Raw genomic sequence first — 10,857 nt, 5'->3', positions numbered from 1 at the left:
AGAGCAGAAGAAAGAGGTGCGACGAAAACACATATAACTACCCCCCTCCCCCACCAAATAATACCGTGATGTTTTTCCGTGGCAGACTCATGTGATTCGCATTTCTAACGCCAAAAGATCCTGACTCCTGCGGTAGCAGACAAAGGGTTAAGTCGCCGGGAAACTCTAAGCTTGCTCATATGACTCTTTTCCACGCTTTTCTAAACTTTCTTCCTTCAACTCCTTGCTCTCCCTTAAGTACTATGGCTCCTAATATTAAAAAAATATACTTCACCTTCCAGTCCTTTGCCAATTAAATGCTGTTACGGCAGCTAAGATCCTACGATTCCAAAAATCTAAAATCTTAGCAATAAAAGCACCCTAGCCCAACAGGAGTGCCAACCGGCACATCAGGATCAATGTCAGTAACATTCCGGCGTAGTGATACGCGTAGCGAACGAAGCAGCCACCAACGTGGTTAAAAACTCCAAATGGGAAGTCAGCACAAGTCATCACAAAGCGGAAGGTGAACAACAAGGATAGCTCCGAAAAGCGAAAGCTTTTCCAGGGACGAAACAAAGGTGAAGCACTCATAATCAAGACTCATACGAGAAGGTACAGCGGTACTCAAGGAGCTGTCCATCCAATGTAAGGACCTGGATGAGATATCCTCGAAAGAAAAGTTAAGAAAAGCTCTGGAAAAAACAGCGCGAGCTTGGAGAAGTGCAAATGACGATCCGAACGAGGAAGGAATCTGTCAGCTCGTAAGCGGCTTCGGTTAGCCTTCCAGCCGAACCAGCAAACAAAGCACTTAAAATTGGGAAGATCAAAGTTGGCTGGTCGGTTTGTCCATTAAGTGTCTCTCAGTGACCGGAAGTGTGCTTCAAGTGTCAAGAGTTCGACTAGTTGGCGAGAAACTACTGAGGATCTGTCAAGAGCAAATTATGCAGAAGGTGCAGAGAGGAATGCCACACGGCAAAAAACTGTCGGCAGGCTTCGAGATGTCTGATCTGCGCAACCAAAGAAGGTAATAACCACGTTACAGGAGGCCCACGATTTCCGGCTTACAAACAGGCGACTGCAACGAAGTCACAGTGGAGGTAACGCAAATTAACCTCAACCACTGTGACACAGCACAACACTTATTGCAGCAATTTGTAGCGGAGTCTAAGTACGATGTAGCTATCATTTCGGAGCCTTGCCGTATCCAGCGATGGAAACTGGATAGCAGATAACGCAAAATCAGCGGTGATTTGGACGACGGGGAGATATCAATTTCAAGCTGTGGTTTATCGTGCAGATGAAGGCTTCGTAATCGCCAAAATCAATGGAGTCTTCTTCTACAGCTGCTATGCTCGACAAACTGACAGAGGAGCTCCTCGATCGGAGACCTGTCGTTATAGCCAGCGAGTTCTACGCTTGGCCAGTAGAATGTGGCAGTCACTTCATCAACTCAAGAGGGAGTATTCTATTCGAGGCCTTTGCAAAGCTGAACGTAGATGTTGCAAACGATGGTACAACCAGCACAAACCGCTGCGAAGGTTGACATTCAGTTATTGGCGTTACCTTCTGCAGCCCAGGGCTGGTTGAAAGTTTAAATTCGAGAGTGTTCGAGGGGTACACCACAGCGACCACCAAGCGATCCGGTACACTATCGGAAGCAGTAGACAGTCGGAAGCGCGTATGATCCAATCAAACGAGCGGAGGTGGAAAACAACGAAGTTCGACAAGGGAGTCTTCGTCGAAGCGTTGAGGCGTGAGTGCAATCACATTGACTTCAGTGCAGATGAAGTGACAACGGCATTAGCAAGAGCGCGCGATGGAACCATGCCAAGAGAAGGTAAACCAAGGTACACTCGCCGCCCAGCCTTCTGGTGGAATTCGGCGATTGCCAACCTACGTGCATGCTGCCACCGAGCCCGGAGGAAGATGCAGAGAGCCCGAAACGTCGCGGAAAGAGATGCTCTAAGACCAGCGTATAAAGCGGCAAGAGCCGCACTTAACAAGGAAATCAAGCTCAGTAAGAAAGCCTGCCTAGAAGAGCATTATCGCAACGCCAATTCGAACTCTTGGGGTGACGCCTATCGAGTTGCCATGGTGAAGATAAGAGGACCGACAGTGCCACCGGATAGGTGCCCGGAGAGGATGAGAAGCACTATTCCCCCAGCATGAACCGACCGGATGATGCAGAGGAGACGGCTGAGCATGTGGTCCTCGAATGCCCGCGATTCGAGCATGAGCAAAACGAGATGGCATTGTCGGTGAGGACGTTAACATGAACAATATTGTCCAAAGAATGCGCGCGGATAAATAAAAATGGGACGCGGTGAACAGAACAGTCGTTCAAATCATATCAGCGTTGCAACGAAGATGGCGAGAGGAGCAACGCCCATCAACGTAGCAGTACACGGCTTCGAGCCATCGAAGCTCCGATGAACTGGAAGTTACACTCCAACTGGAATCACCGGATCGACCAGGGTGTTTTTTTTTACAATGGAGAAGACCTTTATGTCCTAGCCCAGTACACGTGCTATTGGTAGGGTCCAATCTACCACACGGGGTGCACTGGGGGCGTGTCGGACTCGAATGGTGACCAGCCATTAATACCGACTAAACTCCATTGGGCTCCGCTATCATTCCTCCCAGGAACTAGCTCTCGGTATTACTTCTGGGGGGATGGCTGTACTAAATGTACTCATTCACTCTCACTCACGCGATCATACATCCTGTATGAGGCTTACTTGGGTGCTCTCTCAATCGCACTTTGATTCACTCTCAAACACTCCCACTTGAGGCTGACTTTTGTGCTCACCTTTTACGTTCCATGCGAGGCTGACTTGTGTGCTCACCTTACTCATTCCTTGCTAGGCTTACTTTTGTGCTCGCCCTACCCATACCATGTGAGGCTGACTTGGGTGCTCACCCTATCACTGATTCACTCTCAATCGTGCCACTCTATTGTACCTTTGTCACTCCCCCTGGCATCCCATGTGGGACATTTTTCTTAGGCCCCACTTCTGACATACCATGCGAGGCTGACTTGTGTGCTCACCTTTTTCATTCCTTGCTAGGCTGACTTTTGTGCTAGCCTCTACCATACCTATGAGGCTGACTTTTATGCTCACCCTTAACATGCCGTGTGAGACTGACTTGGATGCTCACCCTTTCACTCCTCTGCCACGCCATGAGGCATCGATAGCTAAGTTCCAACATACTACGCTACGACCCTCCCGTCTTGGCATGAGGCAGTCCACTTATACGCCTATACACTCACTCTTTTGTCTTGCTTCGGGGTGGCTGGTTTTACACCTTAAGCGGTTGCCATTCGCTGCGCCAAACCTGCCTCGGCATGAACAGACCATTCACTCCCTTTTTTGCGCTTGGCCTTTTTCGCTCCAGCTAACCAATCACTAGTTAGCCGTGCCCGTCGTCTGTTGCTCGGTTCGCCAGATTACCTGTAGCCTACTGGCAATCTGGATGGTAGCAGCCGAGACTGCGTTCCACTTCTCCACCGATTGACACATCCGCTGAATAAGGGTATCAGGGGTTGTGTCCCAGCCACAGACGTCAAGCATTGCTCTTCTTTCGACGTCGAACCGATGACATACGAACAGTATGTGTTCGGCAGTCCGGGCAGACTGGGACCTCCGCGTGCCCGAACCTGTGGAGGTACTGACGGAAACAGCCATGGCCTGACAGGAATTGTGTCAGGTGGAAGTGAACTTCCCCATGGGGTCTTCCCACCCAGCTCGATATGCTAGGTATCAGCCGGTGGGTCCACCTACCTTTCGAGGAGTTGTCCCATTCACGCTGCCATCTGGCGACCGAGGTCACCCTGGTGCGCTCGCGGGCTCCCCTATTTCCACGTAGCTCAAAGCACTCCTCATCTTCCCGAATGACCAGCCCGACTGGCATCATGCTCGCTATCACGCAGGATGCATCGTGTGATACCGTGCGGTAGGCAGATATCACTCTGAGGCACATCACGCGGTAGGTGCTCTCCAGTTTCTGTAGGTAACTGGTTACCCTCAGTGCTCTTGACCATGACGGGCCGCCGTACCTGAGGATAGATACGGCAACGCCTGCCAGTAACCTACGTCTACTGGCGCACACCTTTGAGCTGTTGGACATCATTCTCGATAGAGCCGCAACAGAAGTCGACGCTCTCTTGCACGTATAGTCGACATGGCTGCCGAAGGTCTGCTTGTCGTCTATAATGACTCCGAGAGACTTCAGACTTCGCTGTGAAATGATCGCGACTTCTCCCACATGGATAACTGCATGTTGTGCCGACTTGCGGTTGTTGACGATAACTACCTCCGTCATATGATGAGCGAGCTCCAGGCCTCTCGCGCTCATCCATTCCTCAACCGTGCTAATCGCGTGTTCTGCGGTTAGTTCTACCTCAGGAATTGACTCCCCGTAGACCTCCAAGGTTACGTCGTCGGCAAAGCCAACGATCTTGACCCCAGGAGGGAACTTCAGTCTCAGACCCCCGTCATACATGAGGTTCCATAGCACCGGGCCTAGGATCGAGCCCTGCGGGACTCCGGCGGTAATCGGAACCCTTTTCTAACCGGCATCGGTCTCGTATAGCAGTACGCGGTTCTGGAAGTAACTTTCCAAGATCCGGTACAGAGCCACCGGTAGGCTAAGCCGGTGTAACGAGAGCGCGATGGCATCCCAGCTTGCGCTGTTGAATGCGTTCTTCACGTCAAGTGTCACTAACGCACAGTATCGAATACCTCGCCTTTTTCGTTGGATCGCAATCTCGGCAGTATTTATCACTGAGTTGAGAGCGTCCACTGTGGACTTACCCTTCCGAAATCCAAACTGGTTGCTTGACAGACCGTCCGTACCTTCCACGTACGGGGTGAGCCTGTTGAGGATGATCCTCTCAAGCAGTTTGCCAGTCGTGTCGATCAGACAGATTGGTCTGTACGCCGATAGGTCGCCTGGCGGCTTCCCGGGCTTCGGCAACAGCACCAATTTCTGCCTTTTCCATCTATCGGGGAAACGCAACTCGTCAAGGCATCTCTGCATAGTTAGCCTGAACATGTTCGGGTTTGCTATGATCGCTGCCTTGAGAGCGTTGTTTGGAACTCCATCCGGCCCTGGAGCTTTGTTCATTGCTAGGGATTTAGCCACTGCGAGTAGTTCTTCATTCGTCACTGGAGCCACCATTTCGACCGTGCCCGCACTGTCTCGTAGTGCAGGTGGCCAGGGGCTTGTGGCTCGAGACGGGAAGAGTACATCGATAATCGTTGCCAACCGGTCCGGAGACCGTTCTGGGGGTGAGGAGCCCCCTTTGGTCTTGGCCATCACAATCCGGTAGGCGTCACCCCACGGATTCGCGTTGGCACTCTCACACAGGTTGTCGAAACACGCTCTCTTGATGCTTTTAATAGCCTTGTTAAGGACCAATTTCGCAGCTCGAAACACTTCACGGCGGTTCTCTCTTGCATCCTCGGTGCGAGCTCTTTGCATCCTACGTCTAGCTCTGAGGCAGGCTGACCGTAGGGCCGCAATCTCGGCACTCCACCAGTATACCGGGCATCTACCGTTTCTTGGCAGTGTTTTTCTCGGCATAGTGGCGTCGCACGCGCGTGATAGAACAGCTACCAGCGCATCCCCGCTTAGACTGTCGGTGTTGGCCTCCAGTCCCAGGGCCGCGGTGAAAGCTTCGCTGTCGAAGTGATTGGACTTCCACCCGCGTACCTGACAGGGATCTCCCGCCCTCGGATGCTGCACACCATAGTTGATCTTAAAGCGGATTGCTAAATGATCGCTATGGGTGTAGCCTTCGTCTACCCTCCATTCCTTGCCTGGAGCCAGACTCGGGCTGGCAAATGTTAGGTCAATCCACGCCTCCACTCCGTTTCTACGGAATGTACTAGCGGAGCCATTATTAGCTAGCACAGTATCGAGTTTCGCAAGCGCTTCCATTAGCGCTTGACCCCTGCTATTTGTACAGCGGCTGCCCCAATCCACTGCCCAAGCGTTAAAGTCTCCCGCTATGACTACCGGTTTCCGGCCCACTAGGTCCGACGAGAGCCTGTCGATCATCTGGTAGAACTGTTCTATTGGCCACCTTGGTGGGGCGTAGCAGCTGCAATAGAACACACCATTGATCTTGGCAATCGCCACACCCTCGGCGGAGGGGTGTATTACCTCTTGAACCGGGAACCGTCCCGTTGTACAGATTGCCACCATTCCAGACCCGTCCGGCACCCAATTGCCGTTGCCGGCAGGGATGCGGTACGGGTCTGATAAGAGGCCGACATCTGTCCTAGACTCCGAGACCGACTGCCACAGCAGCTGTTGGGCTGCTGCACAATGGTTAAGATTTAGCTGTGTGACGTTCACGGCTTCTTCTTATTTAACTCACCGAAGGGACACGAAGGTCCGCCCATAGTATGTTTATGCGCTTGCTTCTTAGTGGTGCAGATAAGGCACTTGTGTGCCTTAGTGCACCCCCGCTCTTTATGTCCCTCCTCGCCGCAGCGACGACATGGTTTGCTCCTATCTATGCCTTTGCACTCGTAGGCTTTGTGGCCGGACTCAAGGCACCGATAGCACCTATCCACTGAAGGCGGCTGGGGTATACTAATAGGGCATACCGACCAGCCGATCTTCAGCTTCCCTTTCTCGGTTACCTTTTTGGCATCCGCCTTCAGTAGCCTGAGGTAGGCTACTTGGGTGCCAGAGGGTCCATCTCTCAATCGCACAGAGGCCCGCTCGATTGTGACGTCGCAATGTTCCTTAACGGCTGCGACGACGTCTTCTGCGGTCGTGAACTCGTCCAGATGCTTGCACTGCAGAGTCATTTCCGCTCCTAGCGCCCTGACTTGGGCGCCTTCTCCAAGGACCTCTTGGGCCAAGGCCTTGTATACCGCACTAGATTGTGCGCCTCGCTTCAGCACCAGAAGCATTTCTCCCGTGTTGGTGCGTCTCACGCTACGCACATCTTGCCCAAGGGCCGAGAGGCTTTCGGCCGCCTTCATCGACTTTAGGACATCGGCATATTTGTCCTTGTCGGTTTTCAACCATAAGGCCTCGCCTCTGTCCTTGGCCTTCTTCGCGGGTCGCGGTACCTCCGGTGCCGGTGCCGGCTTCTTCCTGGTGACCAGCGTCCAGGGGTTTGGGCCCCCCTGCCCCGGTCGCGCCGGGTTGCTGGTACCAACGCTCTGCTCAGCGAGGTCACTCTCACCCTCGCTTACCTCGCCCAAACAGCGTTTGACCTTAACGGTTGCACGCCGTGTGGTGTCGCTTTTTGCACCCTCGCCTGGCGACTTCCTAGGGCGCTTCGCGTTCGACGCCGTCTTGCGATTGCCCTTGCCCTTGTCTTTTCCCTTCGAGGGGGACTTGGCCGCCGCTTCAAGCGACGTGGCTGCTCCATAGAAGGTGAAGGGCACTGTCTGAGTGCCCGTATCGACCTTCTCTTTTCCCTCCTTCTTGGAGGCCACTGTCTGGGTTTCTCTGTCGGACTTCTCCCGACATTCCACCCTCTTAGCATAAGCCTGCTGTTTCTGTCTTGCGACACGAACAGTTTTTCGGAGTTCCAGGAGACTCTGTTTTAACTCCTTGCTTATATTTTGCTTTGCGCTAGTGTACTCGATTATTGCATCGAGCTGCTCCACCACTTTGCGCATCGTCGATAATGGCCCGTCCGGTGCGTTGGTAGGGCTATTGCCTACTGCTGCTGGGGGGTCACTGGTGCTTTCAGATGCAGCACTCATCGCTCCACTACTCTCCCCACGGGGGGGAGACCTCGCCAAACCACCTCTAGCGAAGGGGTTTGGCACCTCCGACTGTTTATTTTTATTTTTTGTTAACTCCATGTAAAATCCCACGAGTCGCGCGAGAAATAAATGTCCGCCACGCCAGAGCTCCGCATTAGCGTGGTAAGGGACGCTTACTGTGGGGGTTGCCCAGGTACCCCACAGGCTCCGTTAACGATCGAGCATCTTTTTCACCTCCTCGATCACTCATCCCTCGGCACGGGTCGCTTCACGCCTTGGAATTGGGGTTATGACCTACCTTGCTTTACGTGGTGACCTCGGCCCAGATCATCACAACCATCCTCCTTTACCAGGGCTTTGGACCTGAAGCTCTGGTTCTCAATAGTTCCATGTACGTATATTATTACAGACATGCCACTATTGAGATCCGTCATTCGCTAGCGGAGTTATGGTGTAGACTAGGTCCACCGACGGGGACCAGTTGAGTAGTACGCGACGTAGCTCCGGGTTCGGGTCGTCGGGGCGCCAATGAACCGGAAGTCAGGCTTCACCGGTATCGCCGGACCGACCTCGACACCCTACCGGGTAGCTCGAGAGTAGGCTATGCCACCGTACAGGGAGCCAAAGGGTTCAATAAATTGTGGTGCTGAAACAAAAGAAGAATCGGTATCGGGAGAGCTTCCTTCGCCGGGGAACTCTCCGTCGGCGTAAGCAAGATTCACCGCCGGGGACTAGACTGAGTTGACTGCGACGAGATACCACCAGTCGCAGGTCGTCGGGGCATCAGCGAACCGGACGCCCTGCTCCACCGGAATCGCCGAACTGACCTCGACACCTGGTTGGTTGGCTCGGTTTCGGGAGAACTCTCGCCGGGGAATTCTCCGTCGGAGTAGGCTAGGTCCATCGTTGGGGACTAGACCGAGTAGTTCGCGAACAAGTCTGGTGCTCAACGGCGCTGAATGGTGCGAGAAGGGAGTTGCGGTGCTAACTGGCACAAGGGAGCCGAAGGGCTCGGTGAATTGGACAATCTGAAGTTTGCCGCCCAGATTGTCTTCGTAGGCGAGGAGCGCTAAGTCTCGACTCACAGCTAGCTTTCCGACTGCTATGCAGAAGCTGCCAGTCTGTGTGGATGGTGGAGAATTGGTGGTGTGTCGACGAGTGGTGCTGTAACCCTGCGGAAGAAACGAGCTAGTAAGTAGTTGAATTAGAATGGGTGCTATGCACATGGAAGTAATGCCGTAAGGTAGTGAAGGGGGTGAATCAGGTTCTGGGCTGGAGCAGTGGTTTTTTAGCGGGTCGGGTGATGGCAGCCCAAACCCGTTCCCTGAGACATTGGGGTTTTTGTACATTTTCCCTCAGGTCTCAGCGTTTTCCTGAAATTTTTTTTACAGCTCTCTAAAAAAAAACATACGCACACACACAGACATTTGCCGAATTCGACGAACTGAGTCGAATGGTATATGACAGACGGCCCTCTGGGCCGGGATTAAGTTGACGATGTTCAGAGTGATTGCATAACCTTTCTATAGGAGAAAGGCAAAAATTGGTAAAAAATAGTTTGGCCCTATTCAAAAGACAGTCTAGCTCATTTTTGGATAAAAAACAAAGTAGGCAAAGTGGGTTTTTGTGACAGTCTTCATGTACAGAAAGTTTCATTAAAATCTGAGAGGGTGCTGTCAACATTTGTTCGAGTTGGCGCGAAATTCGTCATATCATATGCATGGTTTCGCACTATCTAAGTAGTTATTTTTAGCTTTCATATATGTGCGGAAAAACTGTACATACTTTTAATATGATGACGAACGATGTAAAATGTTTGAAGTATTCGTAAAATATAACGCTGTTTTTTCCATTTCATATAGATTAATCCACGTATAATTGTATATTTTGAAACACATAAAATATGTGCACGTTTCGTTGACATCAAATAACTCAATTGATGTTTGACAACCCGGTTGTCAACGACTACTCGACAAAATGAATACTTTGTCCGACCATATTTGTGAAGAGAGTAAACGTGCGATATTTCGATTATTGTCTCGATTTTGTGGCCTGTTTTCGGCAAATTTAAGACTAAGAGAAACGAAGGCAATGAAATTGAAAGATAGGTATTCTAAAGCGAATCAGTTAACATAACACGGAAAACTAGAAATAGGCAGGCTCATATGGCCATGATCAAAAGGAAATGTGAAGAATCCATTGCCTTCTGCTGGTAGGAGTTGGGCCTTCCACCCAAGTCGTTGTCATTGATAGAACATAACTCATGATCATGGTTTACCGCTGACGCAGCGAATTATATTGCACACTACATTTTCAATGTCGCCGTGGTCGTGTCCTGCACACAACCCTTTAATTTTTTTCAACATGTGACTACGTTCACACTATACTGAAAACATAGTATTATGCTTTAATGGACGGTATAGGCTTCACAAGTACGGTACCTTCGGAGGTGAAGAATCCAGACAGCTTATTTGTTTTGCAGTGTGATTATATTATGGTATTATTTTCAATTTCCCTACCTTTTTCTTTCACTTCATTTTCTCTTCCGATCAGGAAAATGACGCAACGACATGACAAATCTCCGAATAAGATGGGAAACATGCCAATCGAGCCAATTAATTCTAATCGTCATTTATAATTTCCAGTACGTTTAAAATACTATGACGTAACTGTTTGACATAACAGGGGTAATCTAAATGCCCAAACAGAATAGAAGAGTTTGGAAAATCTGTTTGTCATTTGATTGCAGTGAAGCTTCTCAAATAAGCCCTGAGGCTGCGTCAATCACGAAGTACTCTGTTTCGGTCTCAAATCTAGAGGATGGTATTCGCCATATCAAACCCGTACATTGGTGGTTATTCCTACCAAATCGTTTGTACATAAAATAAATTAATATTCGAGACTAGCTACTATATGGAAACTCATTACCAGTCGCTTGCTTAATATTGATACAGTAAATAGAATGTTTCATGTCGCAACCCGTATGACAACCGTTCTTCTTTTTTGTTGTTTCAGACATCGAGAGCCTTGTTTGCGCCGGAACCAGCTTAGACTATGTGAAAAGTTTCACATTTACAGCACGGGAAGCAATGAACGTTGGACTCTAAATGATGAACTGATTCCCGAAAAATATCAA

Source organism: Topomyia yanbarensis, chromosome 2, assembly GCF_030247195.1.
Source record: "Topomyia yanbarensis strain Yona2022 chromosome 2, ASM3024719v1, whole genome shotgun sequence".
NCBI lineage: Eukaryota > Metazoa > Arthropoda > Insecta > Diptera > Culicidae > Topomyia > Topomyia yanbarensis.
Note: the sequence above shows the minus strand (reverse complement) of the source record.